The sequence below is a fragment of the Myotis yumanensis genome, unplaced genomic scaffold (assembly GCF_028538775.1).
Source record: "Myotis yumanensis isolate MYYU_CA2020_CCGP unplaced genomic scaffold, mMyoYum1.0.hap1 SCAF_2, whole genome shotgun sequence".
In the NCBI taxonomy this organism is placed as follows: Eukaryota; Metazoa; Chordata; class Mammalia; order Chiroptera; family Vespertilionidae; genus Myotis; species Myotis yumanensis.
In genome coordinates, this window is record NW_027223753.1 from 9,106,376 (window position 1) to 9,130,386 (window position 24,011).

Below are 24,011 nucleotides of genomic sequence, written 5' to 3' on the forward strand. Positions count from 1 at the left end.
GGGGTAATGCTGTGATTGAGAAGCTTTTTTCTATATCGAGGAAGCAGGGGTAATGCTGTGATTGAGAAGCTTTTTTCTATATCGAGGGTGTGGCCCTACAGCTGTGCTTGGTGGGGAGGCAGCAGTGCTCGGAAGATGGGGTGCTGGTCATTTTTGCAGTGGGCCCAGAGGTGGCCACAGTGAGCTGTGAGGTTAGAGCCCACCAAGGCCCGACTCTGAGGGCCAGGCCAGCTCCCTGCTGTCAGGGCCACTGGCTTAGTTTTTCCCCCCGTGAAATTGTACCCTTGTGCTGATTCCTCATGGCCCAGCCTGTGTCTGGTTGGTTGTTTCGGAGCAGCGGTTCCCAACCTGTGGGTCGCGACCCCCTTGGGGGTCGAACGACCCTTTCACAGGGGTCGCCTAAGACCATCCTGCATATCAGATATTTACATGACGATTCATAACAGTAGCAACATGACAGTTATGAAGTAGCAACGAAAATAATTTTATGGTTGGGTCACAACATGAGGCACTGTATTGAAAGGGCCAGAAGGTTGAGAACCACTGTTTTGGAGGGATGTTGTCTGGATGATATCTGGGGGGTGCTTTTGTCTTCCAGGCCGCACACTTATACACGACTTCATAGAGGGGACACTTCTAGGAGGGTTTCTGCAGTGAGAAATAAGCCAGTCACAAAAAGAAGTGCTGTATGATTCCACTTAGATAAGGCATCAGGGGTCGTCACATTCATAGAGACAGAAAGTAGAAGGTCCTGTGTGGAGACCCCTTCGGAAGGTGGGATGGGGAGTTGTTTAAGGAGTACAGAGTTTCAATTGGCACGATTAACAGTTTAGAGGTGAATGGGGAGCTGGTTGCACAATAGTGTGAATCTAATGCCACTTAAAAATGGTCACGAGGCCACATTTTGTTATGTATATTTTACGACAATTAAATATGTATATTTAATGCTCAGGGACAGAGAGGGGCTGATAAAGTGATGTAGGAGTCCTGAGAGGGGAGACAGGTACCCCTGACTGGGGTCCCAGGGAGGCTGGCCATGCAGCCCGCAAACCCTGGGAGGTGTTGCCGGCTCTCCTGGACTACCGCGCACAGCCACTAGAGGGCAGCATGGGCTAGCGAACTGGGCATGCTTCTCCAGATGCAAGAAGGGAATACTTCCTGCCCGCCTACTGTGCGTGATTGCCATGAGGATGAGAGAAGAAAACAAACTGGAAAACTGTGGCCTTGCTGCAACCAGAATACACCCTCTTGGAGGGAGGCCTGTGTTGGTCTGTCACCCCTGCCCAGGGCCCCCTTACCTGAGGCCACACCCAGGTGTTCGAAGGTGTAGTTCAGGACAGCATGTGCCAGCCTGTCCATGGCAGCTGAATGCTGCTCCCCACACTGCTAGGAACAACACAGGGGATGGAAATGAGGACTTCATGGGGAGCCCACAGGGGACAGGAGGAGGCTGGGCTGATCTGAAAATATCCCAGTGACCACATTGTCAAAGAAATGTGGTTAGTCTGATCAATGTAAAATACACTTCTCATAAGGTGAATAGCTGCTCATTAAACATATTCACAATCTATGATGTAGGTACCATTACTACCCCGATTCAGAGACAGGGACAGGGCACAGCAGAGAAGTGGTGTAACTGCCCAGGGCTGCGCAGTGAAAACTACAGGCCTCTGCCACCAACTCAGGTCACAAACACATACCTTCTGGAATGTTCCAGATGCCAACATCCAGCTGAAAAAACATCATAACTGCCTAGCACCCTCCTTCTTAAATGCTGATGCTTTTGGGCTGTAGGCCTCCCGCTTGCCCGTGAGATGAACTTCCCCAATTCCTTCGGAAAGGACTTTGTACCCAGAGTGAGTCATCCTGATCTCGTGAGCGGTCAGCAGGTTAGAGACCACGGAGTGCACCCTCTTGGTGGCCTTCCTGCTGCCAAGGAAGCGTGCACGTCAGCGGAAAACTACACGGTCCACAGCAGACCTTCCTGGGCGTTGGAGCCCAGCCTGGCGCTGCCTCTGAGCCATGTAACGATATAAACTGCGGGCCTCTGGTCAGTTCTGTCCCGTCTGGGAAGCAGTCCTCAGCCCCTTGTGGGGGAATCACTTTCGACCCATTTGCACGTTCATTTCGATATTCCTGACCTGTACACGGCGTGTTCTTCTGTCGCCCTTTGGAGCTAGTCATTCATAACATGTCCACCCCGTTCCCCTGGGACAGGGGTGGGGGACTTTCTACTGCCAGGGACCATTTGGACACTTATAACATCGTCCTCTTAACATCATTCACTTAATGTTCATGTTTGTTGCTATGAAAAAAAGCTCCTAGATTTATTGACTTTCAAGTCCCGCCTGTGGTGGCCTTGGCAGGGCCAGACCAAATGATTTTGAGGGCCTTATGTGGCCCTCGGGCCGGACGTTCCCCACCCCTGTCTCGGGAGCAAAAGGAAATGTGTAACACGTGTTGATTGTATGTCTGTATGGGAGTCATGGTTTTACCTCTTTGTGAAAAATGCTTCCTTCACCGGATGTGTATGGGTGGCTCCTTTAGGCCAGAAGAGGTGGTGTTTAGGAGCCTGGAGAAGCAGCAGACAGCCCGGTCTCTGTGGCTCAGTGGTTTGAGTGTAGACCTATGAACCAGGAGGTCACGATTCGATTCCCAGGTTGTGGGCTCGATCCCCAGTTGTGGGGCGAGCGGAAGGCAGCCAATCAATGGTTCTCTTTCATCATTGATGTTTCTATCTCTCTCTCTCCCTTCCTCTCTGAAATCAATAAAAATATATTAAAAAGAAAAAAGCAGTAGGCAGGTAGCAGCGCCTCCTTCTTCCCCCCCAAACAGTCTCTGAATGAGGGGGAGGGGGAGCCACAGGTCTTAGCACATAGGCGCTCTCTCTGATTGAGCGTGTAACCAGCTACTTGACCTTCAGACAACCCTTTAGGCCTGAGGACAGTAGAAACTGACTTTTATTTCCTGAGTTCTTGTGTGGGGTGAGGCTAGAGCGGTCCGATGATTGATTCTTCCTGACAAGAAGCAGGTTTCAGCAGGGTTGGGTAGCTTGCCCGTTCAGGTAACCAGGCTGCCTGCCCGGGAGGCCCAGGCGGTGATCTGCCTGCCCCTCAGAGGGCACGAGGGCCACACTCACAGCTGCTGGGGGCTGGTCCCGGCTTCTCCGTGCTCGTCCCCGGGAATCCTCCCAGCACCTCTGCGTGGGAGGCTCTGATCACCCCCATCTTGCAGGTGAGGAGACGGGGGCTCAGGGAGAGGCTATGACTTGCCCACAGCCAGTGGCCACAGTGGGACTGCACCCTGGGATTCCTAACGCTCAGTCTTCAGGGCCTGGTCAGAGCAAGGTCTGTAATGGCCCGTCCTGCTCCCCAGCGAAGATGCCCGACGGGGAGTGGTGGGGACTTATTCAAACATAACTCTTAAGCGATCTGGGCTCCTTAGTTATGATGATGCCGACAGCAATGACCACAGCGGCCACTTCGGGGCAGGGAGATGCCCATAGACGTGATCTCATGTAGTCCTTGAAGAAATTACTTCTGATCCACCCTTCAGGCTGGGAGACTGGGGCTCGAGGTCACACCCCTCGTGCCTCTGGCCCTCGCCTATGGCAAGGCACTCACCTCCCAGGCTCTTCCCTTCATCTGAGATAATTACCATTATCAACACATGGAAAGAGATTCAACAGCTTCTGACTCAATGCAGCTGTGGGGTTTCTGTGTCCTTATGTAAGATGTCACAGAAGGGGAACTGCGAAAGGGTGTTTGGAAACTGTGTGACCTTTTGCAACGTTTCTGTAAATCTAAAACTATTCCAAAATTAAAAGTTTATTTTAATAAAAAGTAACGGGATCAAGGGGCGAGCCTGTGATCTCCAGGAGACGCCGTCTCTCACTGATTCGAACACACAGGACTAGAGGAGGCCACCAGATACTTATCTGCAAACTGGGATGCGGGAGAGAAAATGTCTGGAACCGGGGGAGGGGGTCCACGGGGTAGAGGAGAGGGCAGAGAAGGGGAGATGCGGGACCCAGCCAGTTTCTGCGGGTTCCTGGCTGTTCCCGGGACTGGAGCAAGCCCCTGGTGGCCCCGATGGCCAAGGTCAGGCTGCCAGTGGAACCCAGAGCTTTGGGGCTGGTGTTCCCTAACCCTGGGGCCTCCTGAGCATGGGAATGCTGGGGTGGGGGAAGTGCTGGGGCTCCCCTCCACCCCCGCAACCCCTAGACAAATGCCAAATAGGAGGTGGGGGGTGAAGGGTCTCAGAAAATCAGGATGACTTTTAGCCAGGGTAGCTGGCAACTTTTCTCCCCTCAGTAAACAGAGAAAGGATTCTGGGGAAGACATAATACAGCCCAGGAATCTGGAGCTGGCCCTTTAAGCAGATGGACGCTTCAAGCCGATAGGGAGAGCCTGGCCCAGCTGGAGAGAAACCGGAGAGGCATCAGCCTGAAGGACCGGGGCCAGCAGGCAGTTTGGCGGAGGCCAGCGAGGGTTAGGAAAGCTGTCTGGGGCCTGTGAGTCATGGGCCAGGCAGCCTGGGGCTGTGGCATGGCTGGAGCCCAGCTGGAACCTCCTCGGAAATCTACGCCCCTCCCACCAGCACCCCCTCCTCCGGAGGGCAGAGCTCGGGGGTGGCCTCCCACCAGGGCCCACTGTGGGGGAAGCAAACCATGGCTCGCTCCAGCTTGCCTGGGAGCTTCCACTTCGTCATTCATTCATAACATATTTATTGACCCCTTCTGTGTGCCAGTCGCTGCCCGTGGCCCAGAGCTCGGTTGAAGGAGGAAGAGGAACGAAACGGCCTCTGCTGGGGGGCGCACCCGGCTGGCAGGTCGGAACAGGAAGGCAGTGGGGAAGGTGACGTCTGAGCTGGGCCCCAAGGAGGACAGCGCTCAGCTCAGCCCGGGCTGAAGCACCACGTGGAGAGCTGGGCTGTGCGCTCGGAGCCGGAGTGGGCACCGCTGAATGCTGCTGGGGTTGCGGGAATCACCAGGGATGAGGTGCAGGTGTGGCAGCAGCAAACCATCCAGGGCCTCTTAGGCTGTAGGGCTGTTTCCCAGAGGGCAATGCAAGGCGAGGACCCCCAAGCCCTGGTAGAATTCCAGAGCCGAGGAGCCAGGAGGACGCGGACTCGGGCTGCCCGTTCTTGGAGAAGTGGAGACTGGAGCCCAGAGGGGGTGTGAGACCTGCCAGGCTCACACAGCGGTTAGTAACCATGACCCAGGTGTCCTGCCTTCAGAGCAGGGCTTTTCCCACCCCTGCCACTCTCTCTCCTTTTCCAAGACCTACTTGTAGGCTGGGCCACCTGCAAACATCTCAGCAGGTCTACACGGAGGTGGCGGGCGGGTGAATCAGGTCAGGGTTATGAATAGACTGCCCAGGTCGGATGGTCCCGCCTGGTGCGGAGGCAGGCGGCAGGCTGCCTGCAGGGGTGAGAGGTGACTCGCCCCAGATGGAAGAAGTGAGTCACTGGGCTCACGCTTCCTCCTTCCTCTGGGCTTTGATCTCGGCTCCCCGAGGGAGGTGCAGCCTGGATTCCTGGGGGCAGCCACCCTGCTCTGCTCAGACTGCCATGCTGGCTGGCTGCACCCCACGAGCCTCCACCCTCCCTCTCGGAGGCCCTGGTAACTTTCCGTTTGGGCCCTGTGCTCTGACTCAGGCTCGGCTCATCACTCGGGACATCGGCTGCAGGAAGTCATAAGCTTCCCTGTCTTACCACTGAGCGTGGCCATGCGTTTCGCTGCCCTGTGCCACGTCCCCTCCGCACCCAATATGGCAAAGAACCCAGGGCTGCCCAGCCAGTGGGCAAAATCATTGACCGCAGGATGGGTCTCCTCGGAGACCGGGCCACCAGGGGGCCCTGGACTGAGGACCAGAGGTGATAATCCCAGTGACTATCAGTGGTTGAGGGCCTGCTGTGTGCCCAGTGCTAATGCAGCCAACAGCCCCAGCGTGCAGAAACGTTACTGTCCCATTTTATAGAGAGGAGAAGGGCGTGCCACCTGGGGAGAGTGAAGGACCATGACCAGGACATCGGGCAGCATTAAGGACCCACTCGAGACGCATGTCGTGAGTTTAAAGTGAGACGGTGGGCAAGGTGGAGTGTTTTTCTCCAGCCACGTTCGGCCACCCAGGTGCACGTGCAGAGCAGGGGGAGAGCTGGCTCTGACCCGTGTGGGGGTTTTGTCAGGTGAGATCGGGGATGCGAGGTGCGAGGAGGGCTGTGGCAGCGGCGAGCGACTGAGTGGAAGGGCGGTGAGGAATGAGGGGCTGAGGGACAGCGACAGCAGCGCCCGTGATTGCTGGAGGGAAAGAAGGAGGTGAGGGTCAGAGGTCAGGCGGTGCAGGCACTGGTCGTGGGGCTCTGAATATTGGGGTGCCATTGCGCTTAGGATGTGAGTTGTTTGTTCCATGTTGCTTGTGTCCCCAGTGGATGGGCTACACGTAGGCCCTCAGTGAATATTCATGGAGTAATGAATGGCTACATGGGAAGTCTGGGGTAGGAGGACTTAAAGGATGTTTTATTTTCTTTCTTTTTAAAAAAGTAACTTTAAGGAGATATAATTCGCATACCACAAAATTCAGCCTTTAATTTTTTTTTTTTTTTTACCAGTAGTTTTTGGTAAATTCATAGAGTTGTACAGTCATCACTTTATCTAATTTTAGGACATTTTTTATTGACTCAAACAGAAACTCTAAACCCATGAGCGTCACTCCCCAGTTCCCCTCCCCCTCTGCCCCTGGCAACCGCTAATGTACTTCCTGTTTCTATGGATTTGCCTATTCTGGACATTTTTAGAAATGGAGTCATACAATACCTGGTCTTCTGTGGCTGGCTTCTTTCCCCTAATGCCTTTTCAAGGTTCCTCCAGGCTGTGGCTTGTGTCAGCTCTCCATTCCTCTTCATCATTGAATTCTATCCCATTGTCTGAACCTACCGCATTTTGCTTATCCGTTTGTCAGCTGAGGGGCCCTGGGTGGTTTCCATTTGGGGGCTATTGTGAGGAATGCTGCTGTATACGCTCATGTTCAGGTTTTTGTGTGGACATATTATTTCTCTTGGTTATGTCTTAAGAGTGGAATTGTTGGGTCAATATTTACATTGTTATGAATTGGAATGAATTTTTTTATAATTAGCACATACTTATTTTACTGTACACCCATTTTCTAATAAATAATTTTTCTGAAAAGATCAGCAGAATCTATAGAAAAAAATAATGGCCCAGATTTTGAGATAGGGAAGAGATAAGGACCAGCTGGGAGCCGGGGACGGAGGAGGCCAGCACCTGGTTGGTATGTGACTTTAAGCAAATTACCACCCTTCTCAGAGCCCCACCTGTGAGTGGAGATGGACCGGGTGGGCAGGGCAGCCGCTGAGGGCTGAGCTGGAATGAAGACCACTCGGGCCCCTCCCAGCCCTGACAGCTCAGGCTCTGGAGGCAGGTGGGTTCCACACCTGCTTAGAGAGGCAGATTAAAGACATGATCTTGTCTTCTCTCCCTGAAGGATAAATACCATAGTATTGGTAGTCTCTAGGCAACAAGGCCAAATTAAACCCAGAATGCTTTAGGTCACACCCTCTCCGATCCCTAATAGAGATGAATCGCTATTTATTAAACTCCATGGGCCATTTATCTCTCTCTCTCCGCCTAATATGTGCACACAGAATCCTGGGCACCTTGTTAATATGCAAATATTGAATCAAATAGGACTGCAGTGGGCCCTGAGATTCTGTGATTCTAACAGCTGCCCCGCGGCCTGCGTCAATGCTGCTGGTGGCTCCAGCTTTCCTACCCAGGGGGCCCCCAGTTCTTATGAGGGAAATCTGACCCTCTTGGATGTATGTGGATGGATCTCTCATAGTTGTTTGATGAGTAGATGAACGAAGCATGTGAGGAGAAACAGGGTCACTTACTCCTTTCAATAGTCCTGTGAGGTGAGAAGGTTGTCCTTCTGTTGCAAATGGCAGTGTTGTGGGGTGCTCTCCAGTCTGACTCCTGGAGCCCCTGCTGCTCAGGGGAGCCACCCCTCAGCCGTGGCCATGGCAACAGCTGCTAGCCCAGGTGGAAAAAGGGTGTCAGATATCAAAGCCCTAAGGTCTGCTCCTGTAGACATGCAAATTTACGAAGATGACTAAGATGTTCCTCGGAGCATCATTTATGACAGAGAAAAGCTGGAAACCCCATGGCAAGCCTTGGAATTACTAAAAGATGACAGAAAGCCAAACACGCCGCCTTCCTGTGAACTTTGGTCACCTGCCATTTCTTTCTTGGTTTTCATTACTAGTTGTTGATTTGTTTCTCCTCTATATGTCTGTCTCCTCCACCTGCATGTAAATCCTTTGAAGGCAAGACCATTGCTGGGTCCTTATCTCCTGAGAGCACATATTTGAAAGAGTGGACCCAAATATGCTGAGATCGCGAGTGAAAAAGCAAGTTGCAGAATGGCATATACATGGATTGATTCTGTTTCTGTTTAAAATGTTGGAATGCAGGTAGAGAAGAGTTATTAACTCGGGCATTGGGACTGCTGATCGGGTGTAGTGATTCCCATTTTTCATTGTGTCATTCTGACTTTTTTACTATGTGCATGCATTTCTTTAGAAATAATAAAAATAAATGCTTTAAACATTTTAAATTGAGTTTAGAGAGAAACATCAAGTTGTGGTTCTACTTATGTATTCATTGGTTGATTTTTTAAAAAATATATTTTTATTGATTTTAGAGGGGAAGGGAGAGAGGGGAAAAAAAACACCAACAAAAACATGAATGTGAGAGAGAAACAGCGATCAGTTGCCTTCCATAGGTGTGTCCCCAACCTGGGACTGAACCTGCAACCCAGGTATGTGTCCTGACCTAGAATCAAACCAGCAACTTTTTGGTGCACAGGATGGCACTCAACCAACTGAGCCACACCGGCCAGGCATTGGCTGATTCTTGTATATGCCCTGACCAGGGACTAAACCTGAAACCTTAGGGTATCGGGATGACACTCTACCCAATTGAGCTTCCCAGCCAGGACAAAAAAATAAATGTGGTTTAATCATCCAGATTCCTTTTGATGTATGCAAGGATGGGTATAAAAGGATGTTTATTTCAGCACCACTTATAGAGGCAGAAAGAATTGGAGATGACCATTTGCCCACTTTAAAATACGTTTTAAATGTTTTACAGTGAACATTGCAATGGACTGAATGTTTATGTCCCCAATTCCTATGTTGAAATCCTAACCTCCAAGGTGATGGTACTTGGAGGTGGGGCCTTTGGGAAGTGATGAGTCATGAGGGCGGAGCTCTCAGGATTGGGATTCTGCTCTTTTAAAACAGATGTCAGAGAGCTCCCTCACCCCTTCCACCAGGTGAGGACATGGCAAAGAGACATCTGCCTGTGAACCAGGAAGAGGACCCTGGTCAGGCAGCGAATCTGCCAAAGACTTGATCTTGGATTTCTCAGTGTCCAGAACTATGAGAAAATAGCTTTATTTGTTTATAAGCCACCCAGTCTACGGTATTTTGTAATAGCAGCCTGAAGGGACCGAGACAAACGTGTATTTGTTTAAATGAAACGAAGACAACAGGAGGGCAATGTGCATGCTGGCTGGCTTACAACACAGAGCGGCCAGCTGCAGCCTCCCTCTGGCCCACAGTCCAGGTGCCACTGCACCTGGCTGAGCCCACTTAGTCTTTTCTTCTCCTACCACGACACGTGAGCAGTGGAAACAGTATCTGACAACTGCGACCGGAAGTGGAAAATAGGTGATCTGCTTTAGAGACCAAATGCCCAACTCTAGCCCTGGCCGGGTAGCTCGGTTGGTTAGAGATATACCAAGGTTTCAGGTTTGATCCCCATTCAGGGCACATACAAGAATCAACCAATGGCCTGGCTGGTGTGGCTCAGTGGTTGAGCATTGACCTATGAAGCAGGAAGTCATGATTTGATTCCCAGTCAGGGCACATGCCTGGGTTGCAAGCTTGATCCCCAGGGTGGGGTGTGCAGGAGGCAGCCGATCAATGATTCTCTTTCAACATTGATGTTTCTATCTCTCTTTCCCTCTCCCTTTCTGAAATCAATAAAAAAAAATACATATTTTTAAAAAAGAATCAACCAATGAATGCATAAATAAGCAGACAACAAATCAATGTTTCTCTCCCTTCCTCTCTAAAATCAGTCAATAAATTTTAAAATATTTTTTGTAGCCCTAGCCAGTTTGACTCAGTGGAAAGAGCGTCAGCCTATGGACTGAAGGGTCCCAGGTTTGATTCCAGTCAAGGGCACATGCCTAGGTTGCAGGCTCAATCCCCGGTGCAGGGCATGCGGGAGGCAGCCGATCAATGATTCTCTCTCATCATTGATGTTTCTATCTTTCTCTCCTTCTCTCTTCCTCTCTGAAATAAATAAAAATATATATTTAAGCCTGACAGGTTTGGCTCAGTGGATAGAGCGTCGGCCTGCGGACTGGGGGGTCCCAGGTTCGATTCCGGTCAAGGGTATGTACCTTGGTTGCGGGCACATCCCCAGTGGGGGGTGTGCAGGAGGCAGCTGATGGATCTTTCTCTCTCATCAATGTTTCTAATTCTCTATCCCTCTCCCTTCCTCTCTGTAAAAAACCAATAAAATATATTTAATATATATATATATTTTTTTAAAAGTGAACTGCAGAATAAAAATAATTTAAAAATATTTTTCATAAATGCCCAACTCTATGCTGGTTCCTTAATAATAATAATACCAGAGGCTTGTCCCTCAGTTCAGTCTGTCACTTCCCAGCATGTGAGTTTGTCTCTGGATGCTGGGGTCTCTGGCTCATGGGCCATACATTCAGGACAGGAGAAACAAAACCCCTGAGTGGGGAGCTGGGGGTGTTCTCTGAGCATTGTGGCGAAATAAGACCCAAGTCCCAAGTCCGGCTCTCTCTGTTAGGTGACATACCTGCCTCATTATCTCACGCAGGCTGCAGGCACGGTGGTGACCTCCTTTGACAGTGATCTCCCCGACGAATATCGGTGCAGCTGTGGCCAGAACATTAGGACTGCCTCCTGCCTTCAAAAAATTGACACTGATAGTCACAATTTAAAAGAGACAAGTGCCTCCGAATGAGGGTCCTATAGAGACGAAGAGGGCCCGGGAATGCTTCCATCCTGGGGTTCCCAGGACAATACCAAATGAAGCAAGGCTAAAATAGGTTTGTAAAAATCATAGTACATTATATTTATTTTATTTCAGAGAGGAAGGGAGAGGGAGAGAGAGATAGAAACATCAATGATGAGAGAGAATCATTGGTCAGTTGCCTCCTGCCTGCCCCCTACTGGGGATCAAGCCTGCAACCCAGGCACGTGCCCTTGACCGGAATCAAACCTGGGACCCTTCAGTCTGCAGGCCAACATTCTATCCACTGAGCCAAACCGGCCAGGACTATCAGTACATTTTAAATGCTTCATTAAACACATGAACCCTTTTAAGACACATACAAATCACAATGCAATTAAGCGTAGTCACAAGATTGTAGGAATTATAAAAATATTCGTGCATGATAGACCACAGGCTGTGTGGCCTGGAAATGGGATGCAAGATTAGGGTCATCTGATGGATGTCTTTCATTCCTGCCTGGGACCTGCAGCCATTGAAAGAAACATCTAGGTGAGAGAGACACATCAATTGGTTGCCTCCCGAACGTGCCCCAGCTGGGGCCGGGATCGAACCTGCAACCCAGGTACATGCCCTTGACCAGAAATCAAACCCGAGATGCTCTAACCACTGAACCCACCGGCCTGTGCTTAACATACCCTTCTTTACACTGAGCTCATAACAGTTACCCATATTTTTTCTGAGTTTTGCTTTCATACTGAGTATCTGGATTGCTTTTTTTCTGGATTGCTTAGTATCTGGAAGACTTGCAATGGGTCTTATCTCACAAAATACCACGTGCGGGCGCGCATGTACAGTGCGATTGAAACTTTGTGGCCCATGCGCAGAAGTCAGCATTTTGTGGAAGAGCTGGTATTTTGTGGAAGAGCCACACTCAAGGGGCCAAAGAGCCGCATGGGGCTCGCGAGCCGCAGTTTGCCGACCGCTGGTAGGGAATTGCATCCATCCCTACTTGTTGACCCTGATTCTTTCTCCAGGGACACATTCAGTCCTTGAAACTAATATAGCAGGGAGAACTCTAGTGGTGAATTATTATTACTATTATTTTATTATTTTTAGGTGAATGGCTGTCTACGTTAGTGAAAATGGACAAAACACTAGACTTTTTGAACCCTAAAGACGTGAGTTTGAGCGCTGGGTCTGCTGCCCTCAGACCTCACTGCAAGTCTCAGTGTCCTCTTTTACGAAGTTAGGGTAATGCTGCTCCTGTCAAAAAGTTCTAATGAGCTGGATATTGGAAAGGGCTTTGTAAGCTGCAAAGCTCCTGTCAAATGCTTGCTCCATGGATGTCTGCCTGGCCCTCTGCACGCAGGTCATCCCACATGGTTACTCTCCAGGGTCTTTCCAAAGGGAGGGAAAAGAGGCATTTGAGTGTAAGTTTTATAACTCACTTACCCTAAATAACACTGGGCTGAGTCACAACACATGAATTACAGCCTGGACATCGCTCGTTGGAAGCATTTCGCAACATTTTCAGCCAAAAAGCTGTTCCTTCCTCAGTGTTCTCCCTCTTCTGCATCCCACCCCCAGCCAAGGGCTGACTCAGTCTTAAGGGAGAAGGAGCGTGAATCCAGCAGCCTTGTGTTTAGCATCTTCTTACCCCCTTGCGCTGAGCCAGGCTTCTCTGGGGAGGGAGAGCCCCACAACTGGAGGCCTTCAAGTGACCAAATCAGAAGCTGTCAGAGATGCTGTAAGTGGGACTCAGGCGTCAGACGAGAGGTTGGACTAGAGGAACACTAAGATCCTTCCTAGTGTGAAGTTCTGGGTGGAAGGCTCCCTGCCCTCGAGAAGTGTGCCATCTAGTTAGGAAGATAAGACGTGAACAACAGGAACCTGTGTAGAAAAAAAAGCCAAGATGAGTGACATCGAGAAAATGCTATAGGACCTCAGAGACCAGTGGGGGCTGGAGAGGGATACTTTCTTGGAGGTGAATCTTGGAGGTGGAGCTGGCCGGGTGAGTAGGATTGGAAGGGGGAAGGGGAAGAGAAAATACATTGTGGGAAGTGGCAACAGACAACATCAGCAGACACTAGGAATTCAATGCAACAGCCATTTCCTGATGCATCTCTGGGGCGGATTTCTTCTTTTCCTGAAGACATTCTAAAATACCATCTTGGTTAGAGTCCAGTGACTTCCTTCAAGACGCAACCGGCCGGTTGTAGGGGCAACGAAGTGGGCTGTTCTTTGTTCCAGGGCAGTGATCCCCTGAGGTTGGAAACCTGACTCCCGGGTGGCCCGTCAGCATCGTGACAAGAGTGGGCTTTTGGGTTCGGTCTTCCTTTTGTTCCTCGAGCCTTTTCAACCCTTTTGCAACCGATTGTCTACAGAACAGCCACTTCTATTTGAACTACTAGATTATATTCTGGTTTTCCTAACGGTTCTAATATAGCATCTAACAAATGGACCACTGAAAATGTATATTGCATGGTGATAGAAGTAGTGACTGGGCACCCTGAGGGGCCCGACCCTACCCCAGGCACCCCCATTGGGGTAGCACTGAGACTGGTCTGGCTCGGGGAGGGAGGTGGCGAAGCCGAGAGAGTGAAGGCTGGGAGACTCACTGAACTGGGTGCCTATTGCCAGACCTTCTAGGCACTGGAGCCTACGTTTCAGTGCGAGATGTGAACAAAAACAGGGAAACAAGAGGTTGCAGGCAGAAATGAGTACAAGGGCAAAAATAAATAAATAAATAAATAAATAAATAAATAAATAAATAAAGCAAGTGAAAGATATAGGTACTGGGGGTGTTCTTTTTTTGGGGAATGGTGGGTGTGTGTTCTTGATGGTCACAAAGAGCCTAAGGAAGTACTATTTGAGATTTGATCAATGTCAAGAAGTTGTCCATGTGCAAATCCTTTGCTTGTTTAATTTTGTTGTTGTTGTTAATCCTCACCCTAGGCTAATTTTTTCCTTGCCTTTGACTGTGAATGCAACCCTCAACTCTTCTGTGCGAGGGCCAACACTCTAACCAGCCAGGGCGATATGCAAATCTTGAGGCAAAGCATTCATTACAGGCAGAGGACACAGCGAAGACAAAGTCCTGTGGTGGGAATAAGCATTGCGTGCGTATTTGAATTACATTGCAAGGTATGGTGACTGGTATGAGGTATGTGGGTTTAACCCATTGAGGCACTCCCTTGGAGCTGACTATCAGATGTGTTGTTCCACTTACTTATGCATTCATTGGTTGATTCTTGTATGTGCCCTGACTGGGGATCAAACCCGCAACCTTGCATTTGGGACAATGCTCAAGCTACCTGGCCAAAGTGGGGCAAGGTATCTTCTAATGTCCCTCACATCACACTAGATAAGCTTGGACTGGGTCGTTTGCCAAGGAGAGTTAATGAAAAGGACCTACAGTTAAATCAACTTATAAAATTGTAGAGGACCTCAGAGACCAGTGGGGGCTGGAGAGGGATTGGAGGTGATTGGAAGAGTTCTCTGAAATTATCTAGCCCAGAAGTTCGCCAACTTCAGCCCTAGGCCATATCTGGCTCACTGCCTGTTTTTTTTTTTTTCTATAGTGTGAGAGCTAAAAATGCTTTTTACATTTTTTAATGGTTTTAAAAATCTGATAGGAGAATAATGCTTCATGACATATGACTACTATATGAAATTCAAAATTCAGTGTCTGTAATAAAATTTTATTGGAACGCCTCCACAGTCTCTTATTACATTTTGTCTGTGGCTGCGTTTGAGTTACAGCAGCAGAGTAGAGTGGTTGCCATAGAGACGATATGGCCCACAAGGCCAAAATAGTATTATCTGGCCTCTTAAAGAAAAAGTTGGCTGAAGCCTGGACTAGCTCCCATTCAGTTGGGGAATTGAAGCAGAAAGAGAAAATGTCCTGAGATCACAGTCAGCCAGCGGCTGGAATGAGAACTCTGCGGTGCCCTGTGCGTGTTCTTTTCACTACACTATTGCATAGAAGCAGATAAACAAGTTTCTCAGTGCGTCGTGACAATGACCACTTGGTCCTTTAATATGCTTTATCTCTGCTCATTCTCACACACAGGCCTCCTCTAGGTTTCAGTATGGGCGGCTGCATCTGTCACCTGCAGAGGGCAGCACTGCCTAGGGTGACTCCAGAGTGCAACCTCTTATCCGAGGGACAACCAAAATAGAATCAATAGACATATTGTCCTGTCCTAAAAAAAGAAAAAGAAATAAAGGGCCTGAATTGCTTTTTTTTTTTCTTTTTTAAATAAGAGGAAGATTATTTAGAAAGTCACTGAGCTAGAAGTAGTGAGTCATATTAGAAATGGGCTCAAGGAACAAATTACAGAGGCAAAAGAAGGGCCTTTGGAACTGAGGAGAAAGGTAAAGGGAAGGCACTTGGTGGAAAGAGAATGGGGACGGGTAGGCCCCGGAGAGAGACAGCGCCGGGCCTGAATTGCTCTTGATGTTTTGATGATCTGTATAAACACTAGTGTAGATGTAAGATACTTTCAATTTTTTTGTTTGTTTGTTTGGATGCCAAAGGTGAATTCAAGCCCAAAGCATCCCCACATCTAGCTAGAATGGGAGCTACAGAAGCCAAATCAGCAACAAAAGGAAGCTGGGCATTTAAGACAGAAGCACCCACACCTTAAAAAAATAACACACACCTCTTCTCTGAGTGTTGGGAGAACACGGAGAGGAAATTAGTTCTCCTAGAGACGCTAGGGACCTTCCTAAGTAGGTGAACTGGAGCTGTGCTCATGACCCAGATTTGTCCCTGTTCTGTGTGGGCTGGAGAAGGGGGTTCGGTCTCTTCAATTTGGGGTGCCTAATAATAAAATGGGGCTAGTAGAGCTTGCAGCCTGGTATCAATGAGGTGATTTATGAAGTATAATTAATGTTTGCAATGGGCTTTTGAGATCCTTCAGATTAAAAGGTGCTCTGTGCAAGATGCAAGGTGGACTGCTGTTACTGCGAGGGCAGGTATATTTTGTGGGTGTCACCACTGTTGTTGTTTACTCAGTCAGAGGGGGGCGAGGAGGAGTAAGTAGGTTAAGACCAGCTGGCACAACCCTTCAACATGACCTAGAACTGGGCCGCAGGGAACCTGTACAGGCAGACTCTCACATCAGCCGGTGTAGAGCAATTTCTCTGAGAATGCATACATCCCCCCAGGCACAATAGTTATGTGGATGAAAGGGGCCACATGCTAACCTGACACGCTCAGGGGAGGCCTGCATGGCGGTCTTACAAACTCAGAGACCTAAAGTAATCACAAAGGATGGTCTGAAATTAAACTTTAACTAAAGCAGTGATGGTGGGTAGTTACCTCCTAGGCTGGTATCTTCACTGACAAGGTCAACCTTTACCTTACTGAGCCTCTGTCTTTTTGCATCTATGATAACATATCCTTGAAATGTCTGGGTAACTTGTAACTTCCCTTTTTCTGGACCCCTTGGGGCACAATCTAATGTGCCTGGGTTCCAGGACAGATACCACAAATTCCTTCATTGTTATGTTCATTGTTCCTGCACCCACCTAAGTATGTGTCTATCATTTTACTTTTTATCCAATCCCAGGGGTTTCCCTGCTTTGCTTTCTCCCGCCTCTCTAGTCTATCACCAATGGATTTCATGTAACCCACCTACTTCCCTTTCCTTTGATTGCAATGTATAAATATAGATGTAACCTGCCATTCTCCGGAGCATTATCTCAATTCATTGAGGTTCTGCTTCCCGGCATATGTCGACAGTTTGACTCAAATAAACTCACAAAAATTCTTTACAGGTGTCATTAGTTTTTTTACGTTAACAGCTTTATGACACGTAATCACACCTAGAAGAAGTCTTGTGGGCCTAATTAGAAAAACACATATGGCACTTCCGGCCTTACCAGGAAGGGGACTGGGTTGCATGACTCAGCAAATTTCTTTCCTCAGCTTGAGCTTGACTCCTGGGGTTTTCCCTGATCTGAGTATTTTTCCTAAGTAGTCCTCAAAGACCCGGTGCTGGGTAGCAGCAGGAACTAGGCTGGTTGCCTAATTAAGCGTCCCCATACTGCAACACTTAAAAACACTTATGGGAATCCCAATGAGCTCCTAATGTATAATTCCTAAATTTAATCCTAAATTGCTCCACAGAATCCTCTTGTATGACCTCGGTTAATTATGTACTATCTAACTGCCAGTGATAATGATGAAAACTTGAAAATGATGGCATGAGTGAGTGGATTCACTGCCTGTAGGTATTCCACCAGGTCCAAAGATAAAGGTTTCTCCTAGAAATAAAACCTCAGCACATTAGAAATTGCTTTCGAACTCCAGCAATTAACTATTACTTACTTTAGTCCCTGGAATGCTAAGAAAATGGAAATGCACTGAATGGAGTTTTGTTTTTCTTAGTTATTTTTTTTCAGCCAGAACTTTGGTCCAGATCAGTCCTATAATATGTGGGAACACCATGTAGATTTATCATGAATATAATCCAGTATATTTGGGGACATTAAGAACTCCTCAGCAGCCCAGTCGGTGTTGCTCAGTGGTTGAGCATCAAGTCAGGGCACATGCCGGGGTTGCGGGCTTGATCCTCAGTAGGGAGCGTGCAAGAGACAGTCAATCAATGATTCGCTCTCATCATTGCTGTTTCTTCCCCTCTCTCTCCCTCTCCCTTCCTCTCTCAAATCAATAAAAATACTTTTTAAAAATTAAGTTAAGTTAAATTAAATATTGAACAAATGCTTAATAAAACGAACCAGGGATGTTTCGCATAAAGATAAGTTCAAATATTTAGAGGACTTCTCATCAAAAACAGACAAACAAAACTGGTTCTATATTTCTTCAAAAGGCAGAACTATAACCAATGGTTATAAACATTCAGCATATTTGTATAAGTAATTTCAATTTGTCCAAATCCAATATAATGGGTGCTACATTTTTTCAAATAAGAGAGAAGATATTTTCTTTCAAAATGTAGCATTCTTGGACCTCTCAAGGAAGTTGAATTTTCATCACACTGGTAATTGATACATTCATATCATCAGAAATACATCTCAAGTCAGCTAACTGGCTTATTAAGGAAAAGGTCTTTTGTTCCTCAGCTACATATATATATTTAATATATTTTTACTGATTTCAGGGAGGAAGGGAGAGGGAGAAAGAGATAGAAACATCAATGATGAAAGAGAATCATTGATTGGATGCCTCCTGCACACCCCCTACTGGGGATCAAACCTGGAACCCAGGTACATGACCTTGACCAGGAATCAAACCCCCAACCCTCTTGTGCGCAGGCCGCGGACTAACTCATGAGAACACCTGCCAGGGCTCTCCTGGACACCTCATATTCCATTCCAGGGAGACAGTCTTCCTCAATCCCCAAAGGAATCACTACCAGTATGAGAGTTACTGACTGAAGTATAGTGAGTATTGAGACAAGGGGAAAAGTTAAAGACGAGTCTAAAATTAGCTGGAGAGAGCAATATTTCATGAGTAATTACAATATGTAAACTTAACTACATAATATGAAAGGCTTCATCCAAATTGGTATTCAAAATAAAGATTGTTTCAATGTTTCAAGATAAAATACATGAGATACTCTAACTGTATTTTATCACTTGCTCCACAAAGAATAAAGTAATACAATTGAAGATAAAACTTTAACTTCTGGCAGTGCACTCGGAGGTCCCGGATCTGCCTCTTGCTTCAACGGTGTTTGGACGGAACAGACCCAGGGACGCCCCTTCTTCCAGCCTCCGTCCATTCTCCTGCGTCTCATCCAGTCACCACCTTCAGAACCACCTCCTGGACCAGCCAACACAACGCTTTTTTTCTATTTTAACTCCTTATTGCCGAACAACCGTGAGCTCCCAAATTCGTCAGAAGTATTCCACCGAGGTGGAGGCTGCGGTCAATCGCGTGGCCAACCTGCATCTGCGGGCCTCCTACACCCACCTCTCTCTGGGCTACTTCGACCGTGATAATGTGGCTCTGGAGAGTGTGGGACCACTTCTTCCTCGAGTTGGCGGAGAAGAAGCACGAGGGTGCTGAGCATCTCAACGTTGTAACGGCCACATTCTCTTCCAGGACGTGCTGAAACCTCCCAAGACGAGTGGGGAAAACTCAGGATGCCATGGAAGTCGCCCTGGCCTTGGAGAAGAACCTGAACCAGGCCCTTTTGGAGCTGCATGCCCTGGGTTCTACCTGTGCAGACCCTCATCTTTGCGACTTCCTGGAGAACCACTTCCTGGATGAGGAGGTGAAACTCATCAAAAAGATGGGCGAGCCCTAACTGGTTTGGCTCAGTGGATAGAGTGTCGGCCTGCAGACTGAAGGGTCCCAGGTTCGATTCTGGTCAAGGGCATTTACCTGGGTTGTGGGCACATCCCCAGTAGGGAGTATGCAGGAGGCAGCTGAATCGATGTTACTCTCTCATCGATGTTTCTAACTCTCTATTCCTCTTCCTTCCTCTCTGTAAAAAAATCAATAAAATATATTAAAAAAAAAAGAAAAAAAAAAAGATGGGCGACACCTGACTCACCTCTGCAGGCTGCTGCCCCCCAGGCTGGGCTGGGCGAGTGTCTCTTTTGAAAGGCTCACCCTCAAGCACGACCAGGAGCCTTTGGAGCCCAGAGGCCTCTCAGAGGCCCCTCTGCATCCCCCTGGTGTCTCTGGCTTTTACCTGAGCCTCTTCCCGAAACTACTAGTCATTCTTTTAGCCACCCTGGAGCCCTCTCCCATGCATTGGACCAAATGAGACAATAAAGCTTTTTGCAGGAAAAAAACAAAACAAAAACACTTTAACTTCTATATCAGTACACAGGATTCAGAGGTGGAGCTTGAACCCAGGGTGATAAGTACACTTTCAAATGAAGTATACTGTATAGGCAAACTAGTTACCTGATGTTCACTGGGGATTGGTGGCACTAGACCAGGCTGATAGTGACACGTGATAAAAACCTGTCAAAAGGAAACATCCGGGATCTTCACTCTCAGGGCATTACCTTTCTTGTGATGCAGTCAGTTTGCCATTATTGTTCTAATATATATACACTAGAGGCCCATTGCATGAAGAGATTCGTGCAATAGGCCTTCCTTCCCCTGGCTGCCGGCACCAGTTTTCCTCCGACACCCGGGATGCAGGCCTTCGTTCTGGCTGCAGCAGAGAAGCCAAGCCTCTTCAGTTTTCAGTCGTCTTCAGTCTTCAGTCTTCGCTTGGGCTGGAGCCTGCAGTCTTCGCTCTGTGCCTGCACATGCAAATTAACCGTCATCTTTGTTGGGTTGATTTGCATACTCATCCTGATTGGCTGGTGGGCATAGTGGAGTGACACCAATTTGCATGTTTCTCTTTTATTAGTGTACTTTTATATATATGTGTGTGTGTATATGTATATGTATATGTATATATTTGAGGGGGAATAATATATACTTTTAATTTTTATTTGTGTGTGAGAGATATTTATTGTGCCATTTATTTATACATTCATTGGTTTCTTGTATGTGCCCTGACTGGGGATCGAACCTGCAACCTTGGTGTATCGGGACAATGCTCTCACCAAATGCGCTACCCAGCCAGGGCCCATAGTTCTAATATTTTTAAAGGAAGTCCAACAAAAGCTGCCAAGTCCTCAGTGGTTACCGAGGTATACATCTGAGAAACCAGGACAAAGTCTGCTTTGCTGCCTCTCTATGCACGGCATGCCTGGCTGAATCACCTCAGACCACTGGTGAGCACTGAGGGTTATTTCAATTCCAGGAGAATCTCTGTACTAGATTCTTTGTCCTACTGACCAAATTCTTCCAAGTACTGACCAAATTCCATGTTCAGAATTTTCAGGTTTTATAGGAAGTAGTATTCTTTTCCAAAGAAATCGTCTATTATTCATGTCATGATGGAACAGATACAGGGCTGAAAAAGACCATATCCTGAGGGTGTAACAGTTCTTCCAGAAGCCTAAAGGTTTCAAGTTTCTGATTCTTGCACTGATCTAGGAACTTAAAAAAAATTTTTTTTAAATTATTTATTTACTTATTTTAGAGAGGAAGGGGGAGAGAGAAAGAAAAACATTGATTTGTTGTTCCACCCACTCAAGCATTCATTGGTTGATTCCTGTATGTGCCTTGAACGAATATCAAATGTGCAACATTGGCAAATCCAGATCATGATCTCACCAACTGAGCTACCAGTAAAGGCTGATCAAGGAACTTTCTCTTTATTTTTTTAAAGTTTTTATTTATTATTTTTGTTGTTGTTAATCCTCTTGTGAGGATATTTTTTCCATTGCTTTTCAGAAAGACAGTGGAAAGGAGAGAGGGTGGGGGAGAGAGAGAGAAACATCAATGTGAGAAGACACATCAACTGGTTGCCTCCCATACAGGCCCTGACCAGGAGTGGCAAGCAAACCTGCAACCCAGGTACATGCCCTTGACCGGGAATCGAGCCCGGGACCCTTCAGTGCTTGGGCTGATGCTCTAACCACTGAACCACTGGTCAGGGCTTTTTTGTTTGTTTTTAATCCTCATCCCCAAGGAGAAGTGAGGATATTTTTCCCATTGGTTTTTAGGGAGAATGGGAGGGAAGGGAAAGGGAGGGAAAAGAGAGAAACATCGATTGTGTCTCTCTCACATCGATTGGTTGCCTCACACATGTGCCCTGACCACAGGGCAGGGATCAAACCTGCAACCCGGTATGTGCCCTTGACCTGGAATGGAACCTGAGACCCTCTGGTGTGCAGGCCGGCACTCTAATCACTGAGCCATGCTAGCCAGTGGAGCTGATCCAGGAACTTTTTAAAAAATACTTTTTATTTATTTTTATTGATTTCAGAGAGGAAGGGAGAGGGAGAAATGGAAACATCAATGATGAGAGAATCATTGATTGGCTGCCTCCTGCACACTCCCTATTGGAGATCGAGCCCACAACCTGGGCATGTACCCTTGACTAGAATCAAACCCAGGACCCTTCAGTCCGCAGGCCAACACTCTATCCACTGAGCAAACCAGCTAGGGCTGATCCAGGAACTTTTTTAAACTGAAGGTTACTTTCTACCATTCCAGTTCCTGGCATCTTCCTCAACTCCACTTTTCCAAAGAGTCACTATTTTTTTTCTTCAACCAAGTCCAATCAAGTTTTTGCCCCCATGCTCCACCAAACTGCTCTTGTCAAAGTCACCAATGACCTCCATGTTGCTCCCACAGTCAATTCTCAGGCCTCACCTTAACCTCTCAGCAGCATTCCACAGTTAGTCACTCCTCCTCCTTCAAACACTTTCTTCACTTGCCTTGAGCCACTACTTGGTTTTCCTCCCACCTAACTGGTTTGCTCTTTCTGTTGCTTTGCAAGTTCCTTACTTCTGAGATCTTATAAGTGTGAAGTGCCTCAGGGCTTTCCTGGTTTTCTTTCTTTCTGTATCTACACTTACCTAGGTGATTTCATTCAGTTTGGACTTTTATATGCTGACAACTCACACACACTATATATATCCTATATAATAAAAGGGTAGTATGCAAATTGTCCCCTCAACTGGGAGTTGTCCTCAAGCTCGACCAGGGAACAGGGCCAGCGGGGGGTGGGGGTGGGGAGGGGTGGTAAGGGAGGGAGTACCGGCCACTAGGGACCCCGAATTTCATGCACCGGGCCTCTAGTATATATATAAATGAGTCTGTATGTAAAAATATGTATCTAGCCCTAGCCAGCTTGACTCAGTGACTGCGGACTGAAAGGTTGCAGGTTTGATTCTGGTCAAGGGCACATGCCTGGGTTGTGGCTTGATCCCCAGTAGGGGGTGTGCAGGAGGCAGCCAATCAATGATTCTCAGCATTAATGTTTCTATCTCTCTGTCCCTCCTTCTTCCTCTCTGAAATCAATGAAAATGTCTTAAGAAAAAAAATATGTATCTTCAGTACTTCCTCCTGAACTCGACTCAAATCCAACAGCTTACCTAGTGAATATCTAATAAATATCTCCATTTGAATATTTAATAACTATCTCAAACTGAACTTCTGATATCACCCTGGAAAACTGTTCTATCCAATGTTCCCTACTTGTTGATTAAAAATCGATCTTCCAGTTGCCCAGGTCAAAAACTTTGGGCTCATCCTTGGCTCTTTTTATCAACTCTACACTCAATCTATCCGAAAGTCCTCTTGGATTTACCTTCAAAATAAATATCCAGGATCCCTTAGTCATGGAAGCCATCTTATTTTCCATCTGGATTACTGAAATAGTCTCCCTCACTGAGCTCCTGCTTCTATTCTTGGCCTCTTATTCTCAATACCTCTCAAAACCAAAGTAATTTCACATTAATGCCTCCATGCCAATGAAAAGCCAAAGTGCTCCTGCTGTGGCCTACCAGGTTCTGTAGATCTGACTCCCCCTCCCTTACCTGACATCCATTGTCCTCTGTATTTTCCCCCTTGCTCTGGTTCAGCCGCACTGGTTTCCTTACTGGTTTTCATGTGCCAGTCATGCTCCTATCTGAGGACCTTTGCACTTGCTGTTCCTTCTCCCTGGAACCTCTTCCCTAGATACCCAGTTTGTGCCCTGAGCTCCTTCAAGTCTTCAAATATCTTCTTAATGGAGCTTACCCTGACCACATTGCAACATGTTTCATCTCTCTTCTCTGTATTTTCACCATAGCACTTACTCCTCCTATTAATTTACTTTTTATTATATTTATTGTCTCTTCTCTCTCTCCCATCACAAACCCTGCCCCCCACCTCCCACTAGATAAGCTCCATGAGAACAGGGATCTGTTTTATTCAGCGGCGTATCCCAAGTGCTTGGAATACGATCTGGCACAAGCTGTACACCTGAAAATAATACTGAATGTAAACAGTAATTGAAAAATAAAATTTAAAGTTCTTTTTAAATAAAATTCTTTTTTTTCTAGAAAAAAATAAAGATCTGGCACAAGGTTCATGCTCAAAAATTAT

The 24,011-nt window shown here is 47.4% G+C and overlaps 1 long non-coding RNA gene and 1 pseudogene across 1 annotated transcript; one reads left to right on the forward strand and one right to left on the reverse strand.

Annotated features, from left to right (window-relative positions):
- Window positions 1-463: 463 nt before the first annotated feature.
- Window positions 464-1,378, reverse strand: LOC139001624 (uncharacterized). The gene is made up of 2 exons (XR_011470079.1): window positions 1,299-1,378; window positions 464-648 (listed from the first exon to the last, which is right to left on the reverse strand). It is a non-coding gene; the product is annotated as an uncharacterized lncRNA (long non-coding RNA).
- Window positions 1,379-18,740: 17,362 nt separating this feature from the next.
- On the forward strand, window positions 18,741-20,429 carry LOC139001545 (ferritin light chain pseudogene; annotated as a pseudogene).
- The last annotated feature ends 3,582 nt before the right edge of the window (window positions 20,430-24,011 follow it).